Genomic DNA, 19,498 nt, shown 5'->3' on the forward strand with positions numbered 1-19,498 from the left:
ATCGTCCTCAGATTGTAAATGTTGTGGATTTACTCTCCAACACACCGATGTGCTGCACTAGTAACGAATTGGCACGTTCTGTTTACGCGGCAAAACTTACTCGTTGGCTATGTCGGGTGGTGGCGGGTTTAACGACACATTTATATTTATGCGATCTAACCCAAAAAAATATTGACTTAAAGCTTTCGTGACTGCAGGATTTATATTATTTGGGTCTTTTTGGTAAAGTCACTCTAGAACACATTTTTGGTAAATGTTTTTGTTCTACGTGACTTAACCGAAAGCTTAGCACTACATTCACAAATCTTTCTAGCTGATGAACAGCTAGAAATTTGCATATGAATAGTGAATTACCTGTTAACAATCAACATGTATGACGAATCAGCTAATTTGTATTAGAAGCAAAATGTTCTCGCTGGGGCTGATGTTGGCGATTCTCATGCTGCTGACGATGACGTTTACCAGGTGGTGGCAGCAGACTCAAACCTGCCCTGCTGCTGTTGGCACCACGTGTCACTTCACTCTGTGCTCAAGGCTGACATCTCTCTCAGAATAGAGCCATCCCCATCATCACCATCAAGCGTGGTCTATCCACTGCTAGATGCAGGCTTCCCCACACTGTTGCCAGAATACAGTACAGTAACTACGTCGTAGTACCGCTTGCCCTTGCGATTTGTTAGTTACCTCCCTTACTATGCTTGCCTTTATTTGCCCATTTCTTTTGTATGGCTTATTTCAAATCATGAATGTATCAAGGATGCATTCGTAAGTACACACACACAGTGATCCATAGCACCAAAATAAAGCAGTCATCCGATGGAGAGACTGACCACCACCATGAGAACGCGGAATTTCCACCAGTGGCCACACGAACTCATTTGAGCATCGCTTAGATTAAAACAAATATATATTTTATGCAAGGGTGACCAAAAATGGTACTATCAGAATTGGTGGAACCACTGCTGGATGAAGACACCACGATCTCTCACAATCCTGCGATGCAACAATCCACCTACCACTTATATACAAGCGGATTTCATCGCTCCATATCCGTGGCGAATGCCCCCTCGGATGTGAAGAAGTGGCAGGAAGGCTGCTACTTCTTTATTATTCTTGACTAGCCTTCATCATCCCTTAATTCCAGGTGTCCTGCCCAAGCCCACTCGTCTTAGCCATTGGAATGATGTCCTGAGGCTGGGTATGTTCTCCAGTGATAAATAAAAAGGACATTTCTGCAACATCAAAAGAGGCATCTTTCTGTTGTCCATCAAGACAATCTTAGCGCGCAAAAAAAAGCTTAAGCTCCCCCGTATAACCTTAACAGACTGTTGGGGCAAGTGCTGTTAGCGAGCACCTACAAAGGCCAACACGGCACACGAGGGGGTGGGTGGCCAGTAGAACGCCTGGCCAACTTTGTTTACACATCACACCAGGTACTCATTTGAGGCTGAGTCGACCTAGTGGAGGGCCTTAACCGGTTCAATGCGCTAACCACTGCGCCACTGCTCCCCACTAGCACAAACATCTCACACACACACACACAAAAGTCGTGATACATTCTGGCAGTCAAACAATAACTGCACCACCGCCAACAAAACGATATTGAGCGCAAAAGCTGTCTGGAAATCTCACAATGGTGAAGGTGACGACAGGACTCCTGTGAGCCGCCAATGCAGTCGCTCTCCGTTGTGTCACCAACGCATCGGCGTGTGAACTCGACATATAAAGCCGACTTGTCTCGAACGAACAAACATTGCGCACAGCTAATCCATGTCGAGAGGTCTCATGGCTAAGTACATTCAGCCGAGATGTCCGTGCCCAATAAAAAAAATAACACGACACACACATTGTTCTCTATATAATTTTATTTTAAAATAACCGTTGTGTAGAGCTAGACTAAAGCGGGGAAGACAATGAGTCCAAATCCTATTTGAGGGTTGCCTTTGAAGTAATTCACTCCCAGAAGGCTGCGTACGCCTGATGAAATGTAATATTTTTTTTAATATAATTATGTGGCGGGAGAGATATGGAGATGTGTTTTGTTCCTTTCTTGGTCTCCATCTCCCCCAATTGGTCGCCGCATTGGCAGCCACGGCGGTTACTATCACACCCTATGACGGTCGCACTGAATTATACACCACACTAACCTCAACCTTGCTGATTGTACCTCCTCAACCTTACAACTCTGGTGCTGGTCAAATCATTCCTCCTATTGAAGCCCCAGCAATCTGTGGCCCTGTCTCGAGGCACGAGGCAGCGGCTCGTCGCCGCGGTGGCACTGCCCCAATGTCTCCTCGTCGGCGGCTCCACCATCAGTCTCTCAAGTAATCGACTGGACAGTTGTGAAAAATAGACGTTTGCATTCGGCATCTCGAGGGGTTAATATTGCCCTCCTGTTCCACGATGGCCTCACGATGTGTGCATGGCACTGGGTCAGAAACTCAATGGAGGTGATCAGCGTTTGCTTTACTTTACAGGTCTAGTCAATTTGTTTTGGGTTAACACGTGGCGCCTTTTTGGCACAAATCTGCCACCCAAAGCGCCATCACATCAACACTATGATACCTCCTTTACCAGTGGCAAAATATAGTAATAGATTTTGTATAAAGGTGTCAGTTTTTGTACCAGTTGAAAGGGTAAAAACCTATTACTACGCCATCACATCGTTACACACATAAACATAAAATAAACAATTCTACACATGCGTTTCAATAATTAAATCATGAAACACATTGTGGCTGTGAACTAGTTGTTGTACAGGCCGCCGTTGTAAATCCACTGCTGCATGAAGGGCTGCGTAAGCATCATCTGGCACGGGGGTTGTTGACAATCCGTCACCACGATGGTCATGACGACTTGCTCCAGGCGAGCTCAGCGGCAGAGTGAGCAACTTGTAATGGGAAAGTTTCGAGTTCAAATCCAGGTTGCGGGTTGACTCAACACATCATCCCTACGTGGTTGATAAAATAGGCTAACACTTTGGGTGGAAGACAAAAGCGGTTGTATAAAATGAAGGGTGAGCGAAGAAGCTTATCACCAAACTTGGTTCCCTTTCACTGCTTCTCCTCCAGTGGGCATTGTTTTTAAGCTCGTCCATTCGGGCATTTAGGCACCCCCACCCATCTCCTTCTCCCCCCTCCCCGTCCTTCCCCGAGGGCAGCGTTCTTCACTGCAAGGCCTGCGGGCCACTCACGGCCCCTGGCGGCCTTGAGTGCGGCTCCTCATGTGCGGCCCCCGACAATAGGCAACGAGTGAAAACACCCCTCATCAGCATCATCATCGGGCTGCTGTCAACCCCCAATGGTTTCAAATGCGTAGCGGCCCTCATGCTGATGATGTCTTATCGGAGAAAGTGTCCCCCCTCTGAACATTAGTGAAGAACACTTGCCTAGAGGGTGATCCGAGTCAAGGAAGTAGACAGCAGGTATGGAGTGTGTATTGTAACACACAGATAGGTTCAAAATATAAAACGTTGGTAATAATAATTGTACTTTGCATTGTGTCTATCCTAGTGTCAATTCCCATGCATGCCCTCCGTGTGTACCTGAATCGTTTGTTCAATAAAATATTTTTGGAAAAAAAAGAATACTCCCACATGTCATAGGAATGTGGAATTTCCACCACCGGCTCAAGGATGTAAACAGGAGATGAGCACCGATGCCTCAATGCTTTTTAGAGCAGGAAGGAAATCCCTTCTGTGTTTAAAGGTGGGCAGACCCAGGTCCAGTTAAGATATGTTCACTCCCCACTGATATTAGCCATGGCCAGGAATTTAGCTCGGATCGCTGGGTTGGCAGCACTGCACCACTACTCTTCATCAACCCTCCCGTTACCCCTTTGACTTGGTTCATTCACTCGATAGTGCTCGGCACCTTTCCTCCTTCCCTCTGTCCGATGCCCTTGTACGCACTGGATGTGAATGAGGCCCCTTCGCTGATGGAATGCGCTACTTTATATAGCGAGCTGCCCGGGGCTTAGTAACAACAGGAGACCTGGTGCAATCTGTCCCTTAATTGGTGATAATTTAATTTCCACCGTTCCTGTACCTTAGTTGTAAGCAGTTTCGAAAATAAATGATTTTATAAGCAAAGCAATAACCTACAAGGATATTGGAATGAAAGCAGAGCAATGCTTCGATATTTCAAACGCCCTTGCACAAAGTTTACTCCCTCTTCTAAACTGAAAATAAAGTGGTAATTTATCTTAATGAAATAAACACAGTATTTAGTCATACAACGCTGTAAACAAAATTGAACGCACGTAATCGTGTGAAAATACAATGAATTACATAACCATTTTCACATGGCTGTTTATTAGCTTACAACTAAACAATTCCATTAGCCTACCTCACGAGCTAAGTTAAATGCTGCTGTATGTTTTATCATCATCATTATCTATGCATTACTGGATAGCCATCACCATCCCTCAGTTTTTACGATGCAGCAAGACGTTTACCGCCCGCACAGGAGCTGATTTCGTCACGCCATCTCCCTTGTGGAGGTCCCCCCCCCCCCCATCTCTCTAAGGCGCATTCCCTGAGAGAGGCAGCGTCCCGTCGAGCGACGTGTCCTGCCCGAGCCCCCGACTTGACTGCACGTCCAGTAACGTTGTCTCTGAGGACGTTAGCAGTGGGGTCGTTCGCTTCCTCGGTGCCATTCCACGCGGGCAACTCTCCACGCTTCTTTGCACACTTTTTAGCTCTCGGTTATATTACTGTCGTTGTCAATCTCCACGTTCCTCAACCAAGTAATAGCAAGTCATACGCAAAATGATGAAAACCGTTCTTAAGTAGGCACAGCACTGGCATGTTGCTTTTCATGATCATGTATTAAAATATGATATCTTCTGCCTCTTAATTTCACAATTGTAATCCTGGTTCGCCTTCAATAACTGGCTCAGGTTGACACTGTACTCTGGTGCTTTTTTACCATTTGTGTCCTTGCGATATAGATATATTTAATTGCATTGAATACTTGTCCATGTCTTTCTTTTTCTCATAATTAGCGTGAGCCAATGTTTGGAGGCTCTTATACAATGTTTGAAAAAAAAAATCATAACAGAGTGACGCTCACTCTGTTATGCGGATAAAACACAGCAAGTTAGCAGAGTATGGAGCACAGGTAGTGCATCGGCCAGTCATCTTATTCAGTCAACCCATGGCACCTGGGTCTGTCCCGTGACATCCTGCCAGCAGGCGTTCGACACTTCACGTGGCACTTTTGCAAGATTAAACTGAGCAAAACAGTTGGGCCAACTGCCACCAATTGTTTTAACTGCAAGTAGATTTACAGAAATGATCCTGGGAAATAATTTGTTAGGAATAATTTTATTTGTTATGTGGAGAGACAGATATATGTAGGAGACGTTGTCTGCTTATCTATATTGCTAGATAATTATGGCCTATTGTGTACGATGTACCAGGCTCCGCTAATTCATCCGCGGATACCTGTTGAAATGCCCTTTATCAGGGAGGCCACGCCGCTGTGGTTCGTGGCGCCGTTAGAAGAGACGCAGCGAGATATTTTTCATACTTTTCAATGCAAATTTCAGTGAAACTCGAAGAGGAAAAAAACATCTGCGGAAGCAAAATAGTGGCCACTCGCCTCTGGCAGCCAAGCTAGACATGAGTACGTGCTCCCGTAGAGCTCCCGCAGATGTCTCAATTAAAAGACTCCACAGACAGCCAGCACGAGTGAACCTGCCACACGATTCACCACGCGGATCTTTAAAATTGTCAAAAAAAAAAATCTGAAAACGTCTTTTGAATCTGAAGCTCATTCCTAGTGGTAGCATATATATACAGTACAACAATATTTTTTTTGTTGCACTGCCCTCTGATCCCTTTCACGTAGACCTGCAGTAGCAGCAGCAGCCTATAGCAACCTGTTTGTCCATGGATCATGGTGGTGGCCCTCATTAAAGCATTATCCAGGCTCAACCATGCGTAGCATCTGTGAAGAGATCGGACTCACTACTGGTGATTTGGTGTCAGCATCAAAATCAGAGTATTTATCTAAACAGGAGGAATCCGAAGAGCTATAAAACTCTTTTGCACAGATGTCAAGTAGGGGCGGGTCAGAATGTTACAACAACAAACATCACAACAAACACGATAGGGGTGTTAATTCTGGGGAAGGTAAACAAATCAAATAATCCACCGCCATGTTGGCAACTTCAAATACTGTAGTGCCTTGCAAGTGAAGAGAAAAAAATAATCGTAATTATACCATGTGCTGTCTGTCTAGGCGGCTTGTGAGTAATGGAATAATGATGATTTAATCAACAGGGGGAGGAGTCTGTTTTATTGCCAGAATTAAATCCAGTGAAGTAAAACTTAATTCCATTAACCAATGGGCCTTCTGGAACAATGTGATCCAGAAATAGTTGTTCACGCAACGGAAACCCGAGCTGGTCCACCGAGTCTCATCAGCAGCGTTGTAGCTTTGCAGAAACAAGCGGTGATCCAGTCAACCCAGCAGGCCCATACACTTCGATGTTACGTTACGTTGGAGACAACCCCGCTGTTTAGTTCTTGTTCTTCAAAAATAAATACATTCGATCGGAAAAAAGGATTTATTGATGTGAACACAGAGGAACGGCCCAATTGTGTGCTTGGCTTGCCCAGCTTGCTCCTTCAAGCGTGGCGCATTTGAATTGCTCTGCCTCTGGTAATGGTCATCCGTGTTGACCCCCTCTCTCGCACAGCCTTTTGCTTCGCTTTGCTGTTTTTTTATCCTCCCGCTGTCCAAGGGATATTTAACGACACAGACCGAGCACACAGGAGGAAGCTGCAAACGAGTTTGGGAAGGACTTTGAGGGCAAACACACGCAGCGATGAAAGCGTGCGACAGAACAAACCACACACACAGAGATCTTCCCTCTTACACTACGCAGATAAGAGACGCTGTGAGCGAGCACCTTGCTTTTAAAGAACAGTGTCCGCCTGACCGCCTTTGTCTCTCCAGTACTTATGTTGCCAACACTGTCTGAGATAACTGAGAGGTGGCCCAATCTCAAGGCTCGGGCACCACTTGCCAATTGCGGTATGGTGAGGTGCCGGGTGGCCCATGGAATTCTCGAAAACAGAATATGTTTAAAGTAGAAAAGCAAAGGAACACAAAAACGTTAGGGGTCGATTCATTGGGGATCACAAGACATCTGGAGCACCCTGCACATCGCGGCCGAGAATTTAAGCGACTGTATGTCGTCCAGATTTTGGAGCAGTGCTTGCACACGATCGAACACACAGACAGACATGCCCTGTTTAGCTTTATATATAGCCTGGGAGGTAAGTGCTGCTAGCCAGCGGTAGATGGACGGACTAATGTGGCCAGAAAATAGTGTCAACTCGGCTTCTTTGACTCCCCGGTACTGATGTTGACCACGCCACACTGAGTGCTTATTTAAGGCTGAGTTAATCTAGTGGGGCCCAGGACGGTTTAGTAACCACTTACCACTGGTGTTATCCATGGCGAGCAATCTAACCCAGGTCAGTGAGTTTGTAGTCATTGCTCTCCACCACGCATAAATACGTACACACATCGGCCTGCCCACGAATTGAACCCAGGTTTCTGAACTGTGTCCATCGATTTGCACCCCCTACATTCTTTAGCACTGCCACTAAGCGTTTCTTGTAATTGCTGCACAATGGGTCGTGTGGAGTGGTGAACTGTGTAATGTTGCTTGAATACACCTGAGCGATTTCATTTTGTCCTGAAGACGCCACTGGCAGGCGTTCAGAGATAAGAATACTAATAATGAAAACACCACAATCGCTGTAAGGTTGGGTGGCTCCTCCTGAAGCTCGCAATGGCCATGTTGTGGCACTCTGCCTCCATCACTGAGATCCTGAGTTGTATTCCAGTGTCAGCTCTCCACGTTTAAACCGGGTTCTCAATTTCAGGCGGTTGGTGGGCACGGCCCGGTCAACAATTCCTGCACGAAACATAGATGCCCCGTATAGCCTTAACAGACTGTAGGGGAAAGTGCTGTTATAGCGAGCACCTATAAAGGCCGGCACGGCACACGAGGAGGTGGGTGGCCCACACCACGCCCGGCCGCCTTTGTATCCTGAGCGGCGATGTTTACACATCGCACCAGGTACTCATTTGAGGCTGAGTCGACCTAGGAGAGGCCCAGGACCGGTTCAGATAATCGTCACTGGTGTTTGCCGGAATCGAACCCGGTTCGCCAGGTTCGTAGTGCAGCACGCTAACCGCTATACTACCGCTCCCCAAACACACACACAACAACAACTGTCATTCGCGACTGAGTGGCGGTGATGTCAACACATCGCTTGTGCCAGGCTATGCGCACGTTAAGGCCACGTGAAGCGTCGAATGCCCGCTGGAAGGATGTCACGGAACAGACCCAAGTGCCATGGGCTGACTGACTAAGATGACTGGCCGATGCACTACCTGTGCTCCATACTCTGCCAACTTACTGTGTTTTATTCGCCCGGCGCTCCGCTCGTTGTTGTGAGCGTCACTCCTCTGCCTTCAGTTGTTGCTGGAGGATGACTGCCTCCAACTGCCCAGCAGCTTCCTCCACGAGCCTTCTCCACAGAGGCCGATCTTGACACCACGGGTGCCACGCTTCGGCAAGTCCACTCAGCTCCATATCCTCTTGCACTACATCATTCCGTCTCTTCTCCAGCCCGTGCCACGCCGGTTTGCCCCCCTCTATCCGGCCGAACAATAGCTGTTTAGGCATGCGGTGGCTGGGTATGCGGGCTACATGATCCAGCCAACACAGCCTTATCTGCTGGAGGTCACCGATGGGATTTTGTCCAGATATTTCAAGGATTTGTGAGCTCCTTACACAATCCAGCCTGGTTATACCAAGGATGGATCGTAGGCAGGCCAGCCAGAATGTTTCTAGCCGGTGAAAAATTTCCATTAGGGGGGTTCATGTTTTGCAAGCATAGTGAAGGGAGGGCATGATCATGTCCGAGAAGACCCTAAGTTTCGTGTAGAGCAACAGACCAGGTCGCTTCCACACGGCGTTACGTAGCCAATACAAATATAATGCCATTCTACTGATTCGAAGTGAGACCTCTGCTGTTAAATCTCACACCTACGTCGCTGACAGCATCGTCGTCCGTCCTCTCTCTTGCTATCCGTCACCTCTCAGCCTTCTCCTCCACCACCACCACCACCCACTACTCCCCTGTACATCGCTTCTTTGATTGACGTCGTTTCGACATTCGTCGTCGCACCAATCAGGAACGCGTCCCCGACGTAAACCACCGTGGTATTATTATTGCGTAGTGTAATAGCGCCGCTTGTTGTCCAGCAACGGCAACTGCGGTGGACAAACAGCACACACGCCGGTGAGCAGATACATGGCTGTGTGTCGGCGGGGCGGAGGAACTGGGGCAAGGGTCACGGAAGACCCCATCTGGAAGGCCCTGGAACCTGCTAGTTGGTTCGAGAAGGGAGGCGCGGCCAGGGCGGAGCCAGGCCGCGCTGGGAGCATAAAAGCAGCTGAGAGCGGGTAGCTCGTGGCTGCCGGTTCTGGGAGTGGACTCGTCCCGTCGTCGCTGTCGTCGTCTTCGCCGCCTTCGTCACTGTCGTCTTCCAGATAGTTGTTGGCCGTCTCGGTCAGTGCAGTCGGTGTTACACGGTCAGGGTTGTGTTTAGGCGGCTAGGGAGAGCGCGAGGGCGAACCTGTGAATTTCGAAGGTGTTGAATAAAGAAGGTGTCTCCTGAAGCCCTTGTCTCCTGCTCTGCTGACGCTACAATTGTACTGGAGTATCGCGATGGTGCTGGATAGCTCTCCAATGTGGTTTCAATGGTACGATGTTGCCGATTGGTTTTGGGTAAAACATTCTTACGTATTTATTTTTATAATCATCATAATCGTTCTGCTTGTTCACCCAGGAAAGCCTCAATGACTCTCAAGACTCCTTTTCAGGATGTTCCTGCCACGTTTTTACAATAGGGGGGCGATGTTTCTGCTGTGTAGAATTCCAATTGAGTAATGTACATGCAATCTTTCAGCATTCAGATATTTAGCCAATGCCCGTTGTGTTGCATATGTTGTGCGTTTAGATTTGGGAGGAAATCGGAGAATTTTGAGGAAATCCATGCAGAACTAGGGGAGAGCAGTTTAACACGTAAGCTTTCGCGACCAATATTACCCATGATATAGGGTTTTGTGGTATTTACACGATCTAACCCAACACACCTATGGTAGAGAACATGCAAACTCCAGTCAGAGACGGCGCCCGAGTCGGGAGTGGAACCCAGAGCCTTCTTGCTGCTCGGCACAAGTGTGAGTTACCACTGCATCACGCTAATATACATGGGGACAACGTGGACTGCTCATACTCAGTTGCTCAAGGAGCTCCCAGCAAGCGGAGCGGACATCGTGCCAAGCAACACGCGGTACAACCCGAGAACGCACGGAGAGTTGGTGTCATCTTTCGGGACCATTCCCTGCCATGACGCCCACTGCTGCCGTGAGAATTCCGACAGGACGTGTCGTCACCCTCGTCACGCGCCTCTAATAATAACAGCACGATTGGGATATAATTAGTGAAGCGATTAGCTAAAATCTAATTTATTTATCAGCTTCTTGGTTCTTTCGGTAAAGTCACGTAGAAGGGAAATAATAAAATCGAAATTTATTTATCAGCCTCACTCTGTTGCACGAGGGCACTTCGTGCGGAGTGTGTTGGTATATGTGGAAGGTCCACCAGACCGAGTCTTCAACCTTTTAGACTTCACGATCGTTGGGGCACATCCGCTCCTAAAAACTCGAAGCTATTCTTTTATTTTACCAGGTGAGGCCCACTGAGCTCTTTAGCTCTTGTTCAGAAGCGACCTGGCCACAAATGAAGCTCACGAAGTGGCTGATCATGTCGACATCTATAGCAGCTTAACACTCTAAACGCCGATACACGTGGAGGGAAAACCCTGAGAAAAATCCACGCGACAACGGGGACAGAGAATATGGAAACTCCAAACATGCAGCGGGCGTCAGGATGGGGATCAAACACACGACCTCCTGTGTACCAGGCGCGGTAGTTCACATCTCACAGCCCTCGCTGTCTCAATGTGTCGCTGCCTCCAAGCTGACCCGTTCTGCACTTCTTCTTCTTGGTTCTTTCGGCAAAGTCACGTAGAAGGAAAATAATAAAACAATAAAAATAAAACATAATAAAATACAATTCTCACGACGTTTCGGCCACAACGCAAGCAGACGTCCTCAGGTGAAGAACATGCTGTCTTTCCGACAGACCTGTTCTTCACCTGAGGACGGCTGCTTATTTCCCTTCTACGTGACTTTACCGAAAGAACCAAGAAGATGAATCCCTGCAGTCACGAAAGCTTTAAATCGTTCTGCACTTCTTCGTCATCTTCCCCGATCTGTGTCCACTCCTTCTTGGCCCATTCCTTGATGTTGCTCTCCCAAGCTGATGCTGCCGCAGGCTGTCGCGTTCTCTCGAGCCCTCTAAACGACAGCGGCGCGCAAACACCCTGCACGTGGATTGCACGCGGGGCAGCCGCCTCCTCGCGGTGCTGTCTTGCGTAAGGCCAACTCCTCGTATGCCAATGTGGCAATCCACTGCTGGGTGAGGGCCTCCACCGATTCCGCCCCGGGTCATGGGGATTTTTTGACCATACTTCACCACGCCTGTCAGTGCGGGTTAGTGTGTTGTTTCCGCTTCAGGTGAAGGGTCACGTTGTGTGTATGTTTAACTTCTTTCGCACCGTACGTAGCCAACCGTGCTAATTGGAGGTGCGGGTGAAGGACAACAAACTGAACGCAACAACCATCAGAATGGCGTCACGAAGCCACTTGTCGACGCTCCCACCCCTCCTGGCACGCCTCCTGCCCTCACGGCCCCGTGCGGGATTCACTAACCGGTCCAATCCTGGACTCGCAAACGCAACGGGCCGTGTCGGGCTACGCGTTGCAGTATTTGTAAGAGCCACGTGTGGCCACCGTAAAATAAAAGATATACCCCCGTCTCTTTTTCACCCTCCTCGCGGCTCTATTTTACGCAGAGAACGGCCAAACCTGTAAAAACATCCCGAGCAATGAGCTCTGTAAATAAGGACGCGCACGACCTGCAGCGTCAGGCGGTGTTTTATTGTTGGGACAGACCACGCGGCCGAAATGTGAATACACAACGTGATTCATAGATATACAAGGATCTCCCGTATCGCCTGAACAGACTGTTGTGGCAAGTGCTGTTAGCGAGCAGCAGCAGCACCTGTGAAGGCCGGCACGGCACACAAGAGGGTGGGTGGCCAGCACCACGCCCGGCCTCCTTTGTCTCCACAGTAGCGATGTTTACACACAGCACCAGGTACTCATTTGAGGCCGAGTCGACCTACGGGAGGCCCAGGACCGGTTGAGATAATTATCGTCACTGGTGTTGGCCGTGAGCGGGAATCGAATTCGGGACGCCGGGTTCGTAGCGCAGCGGTAGCGCTGCCCGCGACACGACCGCGATGTGCAACATCGAAGACGAAGATCCACCGTGAAGCGTGAACACTGTGAGCACGGTGTGAGCACGGTGTGAGCACTGTGAGAGCACTGTGTGAGCACTGTGTGAGCACGGTGTGAGCACGGTGTGAGCAGGCTGCGGGGGCCGCAGCCGGGTTCTGTGGTCACGCACCTGCGCCACCACTGCGCCACTGCTCATCAACACCACTACCACCACTACCACCACCACCACTACCACCACCACCACTACCACCACTACCACCACAACCACCACTACCACCACTACCACCACCACCACTACCACCACTACCACTACCACCACCACCACTACCACCACTACCACCACCACCACTACCACCACCACCACCACCACTACCACCACCACCACCACCACCACTACCACCACTACCACCACCACCACCACTACCACCACTACCACTACCACCACTACCACCACCACCACTACCACCACTACCACTACCACCACCACCACCACCACTACCACCAACACTACCACCACCACTACCACCACCACTACCACTACCACCACCACTACCACCACAAATACGAAGACCCCCCCGTATCACCTGGACAGACATTTGTTGCAAGTGCTGTTAGCGAGCACCTAATAAGGCGGCATGGCACACGAGGGGATGGGTGGCCAACACCACGGCCCTACGAACCTGTCGACTCGCCCGTGTCCTGCGTGGCACCATAGCGCACACACGTGTGTGTGTGCGTGCGGGGCTTGATCTGGACGGGATCATGGGACGTGGAGGAGGGGTGATGAGCCGCTTGGGGGGGGGGGTGCGGAGAATGGAGCCCCCCTCTGCGTGACACGGCCCCAGGAGCCAGACCCTAATGAAGTGCATCACGGGGCCACACGAAACGGCAGCGCGTAATGTGCGCGTCGTCAACATCCGAGACTCGTCGCTTGACTCGGAGCACGACGCGTCACCGCGACAGCCCCCTCATTCAAGGCTCATTCTGCACTAACGGCATTCGCGCAATGATCGTTATAGCAGCACGGAATCGTTGATATCTACCCCGGAGTAAAATGTCTCAAGATAAACTGCCAGAGGCGCCTGCTTCTCCGCATTATTATTGTTATTGTTGTTATTATTTTTAACAGTGCAAGAGCTTAAATGTACAATTGCCTCTATCCTTGGAAATTAGAGTGGAGCAGGGGAAGCCAAGGTTATACGAGAGGGGGGGGGGTGGGGGGGTGATCTATGAACGTAAATAAATCATCGCCCTTTATTGAGCCGGTTAACTACCTCGCCTGGTACACAAGAGGTCGTAGGTTCGACCCCGACCCTGACGCCTGCTGCTGTATACTTGGAGTCTGCGTCTCTCTCTCCCCGTCGTCGCGTGGATTTCTCTCTGGGTCCTCTGGTTTTTCCTTCCTCGTTTCAAAAAAGCCTTTAGAGTATTGGCTGCTCTACGTCTCCACAAATAAGCCACTTCGGTGAGCTATCATTTGTGGCCAGGTCTCTTCTTAAAAAGAGCTACATAGCTCAGTGGGCCTTACCTGGTCAAATAAAAAGCATGGTTTAGTTTGTGCGCACACATGCAAGACGACTGCGCGTGCTTGAATGCGATCTCCCAATGGCACTGCCTCAGGGTCGACGAGATACAAATCCTTCACCTTTTGATCGAGGAACAAAAGCAGCTCCGTGCCATCAACAGGACCCCTCCAAGCCATTCATCACGCACGTCAATTAGAGCCACAGCCTCATCCCCACCAACGCCTCTTGATATCCCAGTGCACGCGCGCATTCACAACAAGAAATATCGCAACGCAGGTGAGCGGCGCATTCGAATGCACGTGAGACGACGGGAGGGAGGACACACGCATTCAAACTCCCTCGGGGGGACCCTGGAGGCGACAAATACATATTTATATTTATAAGATGGGAGGAGAGAACATGGCAGACGAATCTTCAATAAATCCCGCCTTGAGTCGGGACTGGGTTTCCACGGCGCGTCTCTGGAGACGCGCTAAATGGAGCCGCTGTCAGGCTATTAAGGAATGGAGTCCCGCGCCAGAAACTCGGTTAATGGATGATGGGAACCGGAGGTGCAGCTTGCAGGGACCGGGGGGCTCGGCCGGTGATGCCGCTGCTGTCCCGTGCAGGACGAGGCTTCGAGAGGGGTTCCTCCTTCCGGCTGTCCTCACTGGGAGAGCATTGATGGGGGTCTTCACCCGTCGACACGTGGCAGAGGTGTGGGCAGCACGACCGCGACAAGCCACGCGGGAGACCCACCCCACGGCTACACCACACACACACACACGTTCACACGCACACACACGTTCTCACGCACACACACACGTTCACACACACAGACACACACGTTCACACACACGGACACACACGTTCACGCACAGACGTCGGTGGGTGCTCACTTCTAATGTGCATCAATATTACACAAAAAAGCTTGTACACGCAGGCCGGCCACATACAAGCACACTCATACGTACATACAGCCAAACACATACACACAATGTATGTATGTATGTTGAACGTCAAATAAGTACCTGGTGCGGTGTGTAAATATCGTCACTGGGGTGCTGGCCACCCACTCCCTCGTGTATTGTTCCGGCCTTCAGAGGTGCACGCTAACAGCACTTGCCCCTCCTGTCTGCTAAGGTTATTCGGGGAATCTTTGTATTTGCACCTCACCTCCAATTAGCACGGTTGGCTACGTATGGTGCGAAAGAAGTTCAACATACATATATATGATATGTGTGTCTCTTGGCAACTGCTATAACTAACGGTTACATTTATCCAAGATTTGAACTTTCCAGGGTTGAATATTTTCCATTCGAGCCTCTGTTCACAGTATCCTCTGTAAAGAAGACTGCTATCAGCCTTAACGCGTTACATTGGAACATTTGTCTCTACCTGGATTATGTTTTTCAGTGACAATTTACAAAGCCAGAGAAATCAATATCAGCGCTTGCTCTCCGATGCTGAACAGTACCAAGTCTCAGGGTGTACAGTGAACAAGTTGGACATCATTCCCGTCCCCCTGTTGTCACCAAGACTTGGCGCCAGCTTGTGTCCCTCCTTGCTCTGGGTCCACGATCCTCTGCTGGCGCATCACGGCAACGTGCCCACGGGCTGAATGCCAATGTCGAGGTCTGCTCGCCACGAGGGGGCTCCAGGAGAGACTTGCTGTGGTGACCGGATTGTATAAAATACTCTGGGGCTTAAAATACTCGATAACCTTTTTTATGTGATGCTGTATATAAGATAAAACATGTGCTGGTCTCACAGGACATCTAACGCACTCCTTCAGCACGGGACTCACTTTCACGTACCCTGATTAGTCAGATGAATATCGTAACGATGACGGTATTGTCTATGAGCACTGAACCCTTTTTGACAATGTGAATTCATATATCAGACTTTTAATATGGTAACGGATTCTCCCCCAGGTCACGCTTTTATTCTGAACAAACATCGCTGAAGGTGGTCTGACTCTCCCCCAGAGCTCTGTGCCTGCTATCTTGTGTGCTTACATTGGGATGGGGAGAATGCTGGGAGCCAGAAAGCTTCAGCCTTGGTTTCTTTAGAGTCTCGTGTCGGCTGGCGGTCCTCCTCCTGCACCCAGGCTGTCTCACATCATCCCACTCATTGTGGCATTGGCCACAGACGTTTACTATATGGATATCAACCGTTATTCTATACTGCAACTGAATCTGTTTTGCATCGGTTATATCGACCTCGTAAGTTTTTTTCCCAGACTTCCACCTCCAGGGGTGTTTCTTCGTTGTACGGCTGATGTTGCTGGAGAGCCATGAGTATAATAATAATGATGATGAGTACGATTTTAGATCGGGGTGGCTGAGGCAGGATAATTGCGTCAGGAGGCGCGGAGTGGCGGCATCGCTGTTGTGATGATGCCCCCTCCTCCTCCTTCGTATTTGTCGTGGATTTTTCTCCGGGTCTTCCGGGTTCTCCCTCCACATTTAGAAACATGCGCTGAGGATTTGGCCGCTATACATTTCCACTTGATAAGCCTCTTCGTTGAGCTATCATACAGCTCAGTGGGCGTTTCCTGATACATTTGTTATTTGGGCATTGAGTCGTCGTTATCGGCTCCACTGTTCTCTTCTGTGTGGTGAGCAGTCGCCGCACACTGACCGGAGGGTTTTTAACTTTACATTTGTGCGTCAAAGTGTTCGTATCCGCTGCTGCCACAGTGTGTGTGTGTGCGGATGGGCTTCATGGCTGTGCCCCAGCAGCTTCGTGGGAGATCAGAGCCAGGGATCATCAGCGTCGGGTCCAGAGCTGCTCACTCAGCTCCACAGACTGCTCTTCACATTTGTTGCATCTCTGCCAAACTGACCGTAGCCTGAGCATGGAAGGAGCACAGTTGAAAGGTCGCTTGAGAAATGTGCATAAACGGCATGGCTCTAAGCATCCGGGCACCTCTACGAGAGGAAAAATGATCAAAAGCACCCTTAGAGCCATTGCTAGCGAGCGTTGGGGACGTCGCGGGTTGAGCACGTGACTTTCAGTGTGACGTCACCGGCTGTGCTGCGTGGGTGTGAGGTCGCTGCATTTGCATCGTTGCTTCTTCACTCGCGTGATGATGTATCCTCCCACTCTTTGTGTTCCGGGTTGTGTTTGACGATCATCTGTTTTCATAATGTGGCACGGTGACGACGACTCTGGAGCCTTGTCTTCGACTTGTCTGTCACGTTCGAAAAATAAATCACATTTTAAAACACTCTCTATAGATTTTTATTCAATAAAATGTAACTTATGAAATAAATATCACCTGAAATTATTAAACGAATTTTCACTCTTAAAGCATTCCATTTTAAATTATACATAAATCTTTAAAATGGTTTAAATGAAGACCATTTAATAATATTAAAAGTTAATTATTATAATGCAAACTGACCAAATGTTTAAAGTGAAAAATGAAACATCGTGACGTGGAGTGAGGCCGCCTGCACCGCACCACCACAAAGACAAAGATCCCCCATTTAGCCTTAACAGACTGTAGGGGCAAGTGCTGCGAGCGAGCACCGCCACGCTGCCTGCACCACGTGGATTGTTGCATCGTGAGAGGCGCTGCCGCCTTGGTGAGGTCTTCATTCAGCGGTGGCTTGACCATGGCTGGTTTCGATGGCGGTACATCTCTCTGCCTCTATGTGCCACGTCCTTTCTCAAAGACGTCGGGGAGCGTGGCCTCCCAGGTAGCTCTGTCCATGGCATTACTCAAGAACTTCACATGGGATATACTCCCAGTTGCATCCCATTGTTTCAGTTGCTCATGTCACTTGATTCGCTGTCTTGTCGCGGCATTTTGTCCCTCTAATGTCCCCAGTCAACATCACGTTCATATAAAATCTCGAGTTTTCTCATTACATCTACAAGAAATCTAACTTGCCTGTTGTCTAACTCTACGTATTGATTCTATTTGTCTCCCTGCTACATGATGCGATGTGCATGCGCCTCTGTGCATGCGGCTCTGTGTCTCCCCGGCTCCGGGCACGCGCAGCATCCACAGACGCCGCGCGGGACGAGAGGCGACGGATGGGCTCGACCCCGGGGCCCGGGGGTCACGACGGAGCCCGGCTCGCCCGCGGCCCTCTGCTGTGCCCGCTGCGTCACAGCGAGATGGCCCCAGGGAGTCACGTGACGAGGCCTGCTCTGCGCCTAATGACCGTGTGCGCGTGTGCCTGCGTTGAGCACACGGACAAGGACCGCTCTCCCCTCGTCTACACGCTACAGACCGCTGGGATGTATGTTACTGTATGTGGAGCTTCTTTCGCACCGTACGTTGCCAACCGTGATAATCGGAGGTGCGGGTGAAGGACAACAAACTAAACACAAAATGCAGTTCTAAAGAAATGGGGGGGGGGGGGGGGTTCAGTGTAGTGCTGTTAGCGAGCACCTATCAAGACAGGCGCGGTGCACGAGAAAGTGGTGTGGCAGCACCATTCCCGGCCGCCTTTGTCTCCCCAGTTCTCATGTTTAGACCCCCCCCCACCAGGTACTGGTGAACACATGTCCAGTAGGGGCGGGTCAGAAGGCTTCAGCAACAATACAGAAACAAGAAACGACACGATACCAGTTTGACTCCTGACCACTGCAAACATCTGTGCGAATTACCGCAGAATCAGTCCAAGGCCTCCCTTAGATCGAGTTACGATGCAATAATCCAGCTCCTGCACATGAGCTGGTAGCTGCAGACCATCTTTGCAGTAGTCGTTTTCCTTGGGCATGTTCCATCCTTCGGTTGCCACTCTTTGTCAGTCTCGACCATTGGCCAACGTCGATTCTAGCAATGTGTTCTGCTCAAGTCTGTTTATTTTCTTAACAGTTATTGCGATATCCATCTGCTACACCACTTTAAGTAATGAAATAGCCACTCTCTCAAGAGGGTGCTATGTTTTGCATATTTGGCCAATTCCACTTGAAGGAATGTGGACTGTTTTTCCACGTGGGAGGAAACGAGAATATTTGGAGAAAACCCCACACATACATTAGGGGGATTAGCACTCAAGATTCCACACAGACAAAATACGAACCCACTTGCTGTACTTCCTCTCCTGGCCATCCCGTAGTAGCACACATCAGGGTGGGTAAATTTACAAATATCTCAGACAAACGCCTGCCTCCAAATCTGTGTCGTGACAGGCGTGCGCCACGCCATCAGATGCAAACGTCGGCGAATGAAGGGTTAAAGCCTGGTTTGGTAATCTTGGTAAAAAAAAATGCATCCCCTATTCATTTGCCTTTGTGGAATATGTCTACCCGAAACATCAAGATGAAGCCATCATAATTATTCATTCTGTAATAGCACGCCGAGGCTTGTTATTGCGGGCGCGTTATAAGATATTGTCTAAATTCCCACAAGAAGCAGACGGACTGGCAGATGCTGGGGGTCTGTTCGCAGCCGCACGAGCCAGTCGGGCTCCGTCGTGCAGGGCGAGGCGCTGAGCAATCAGGAGGGGCACGGATACGTCCCCACCAGATGAAGATTGTTATCGCTGATGTTAGAGAAGATGATCTCA

The sequence above is a fragment of the Lampetra planeri genome, chromosome 30, assembly GCF_965212315.1.
Source record: "Lampetra planeri chromosome 30, kcLamPlan1.2.h2, whole genome shotgun sequence".
Lineage (NCBI taxonomy): Eukaryota > Metazoa > Chordata > Hyperoartia > Petromyzontiformes > Petromyzontidae > Lampetra > Lampetra planeri.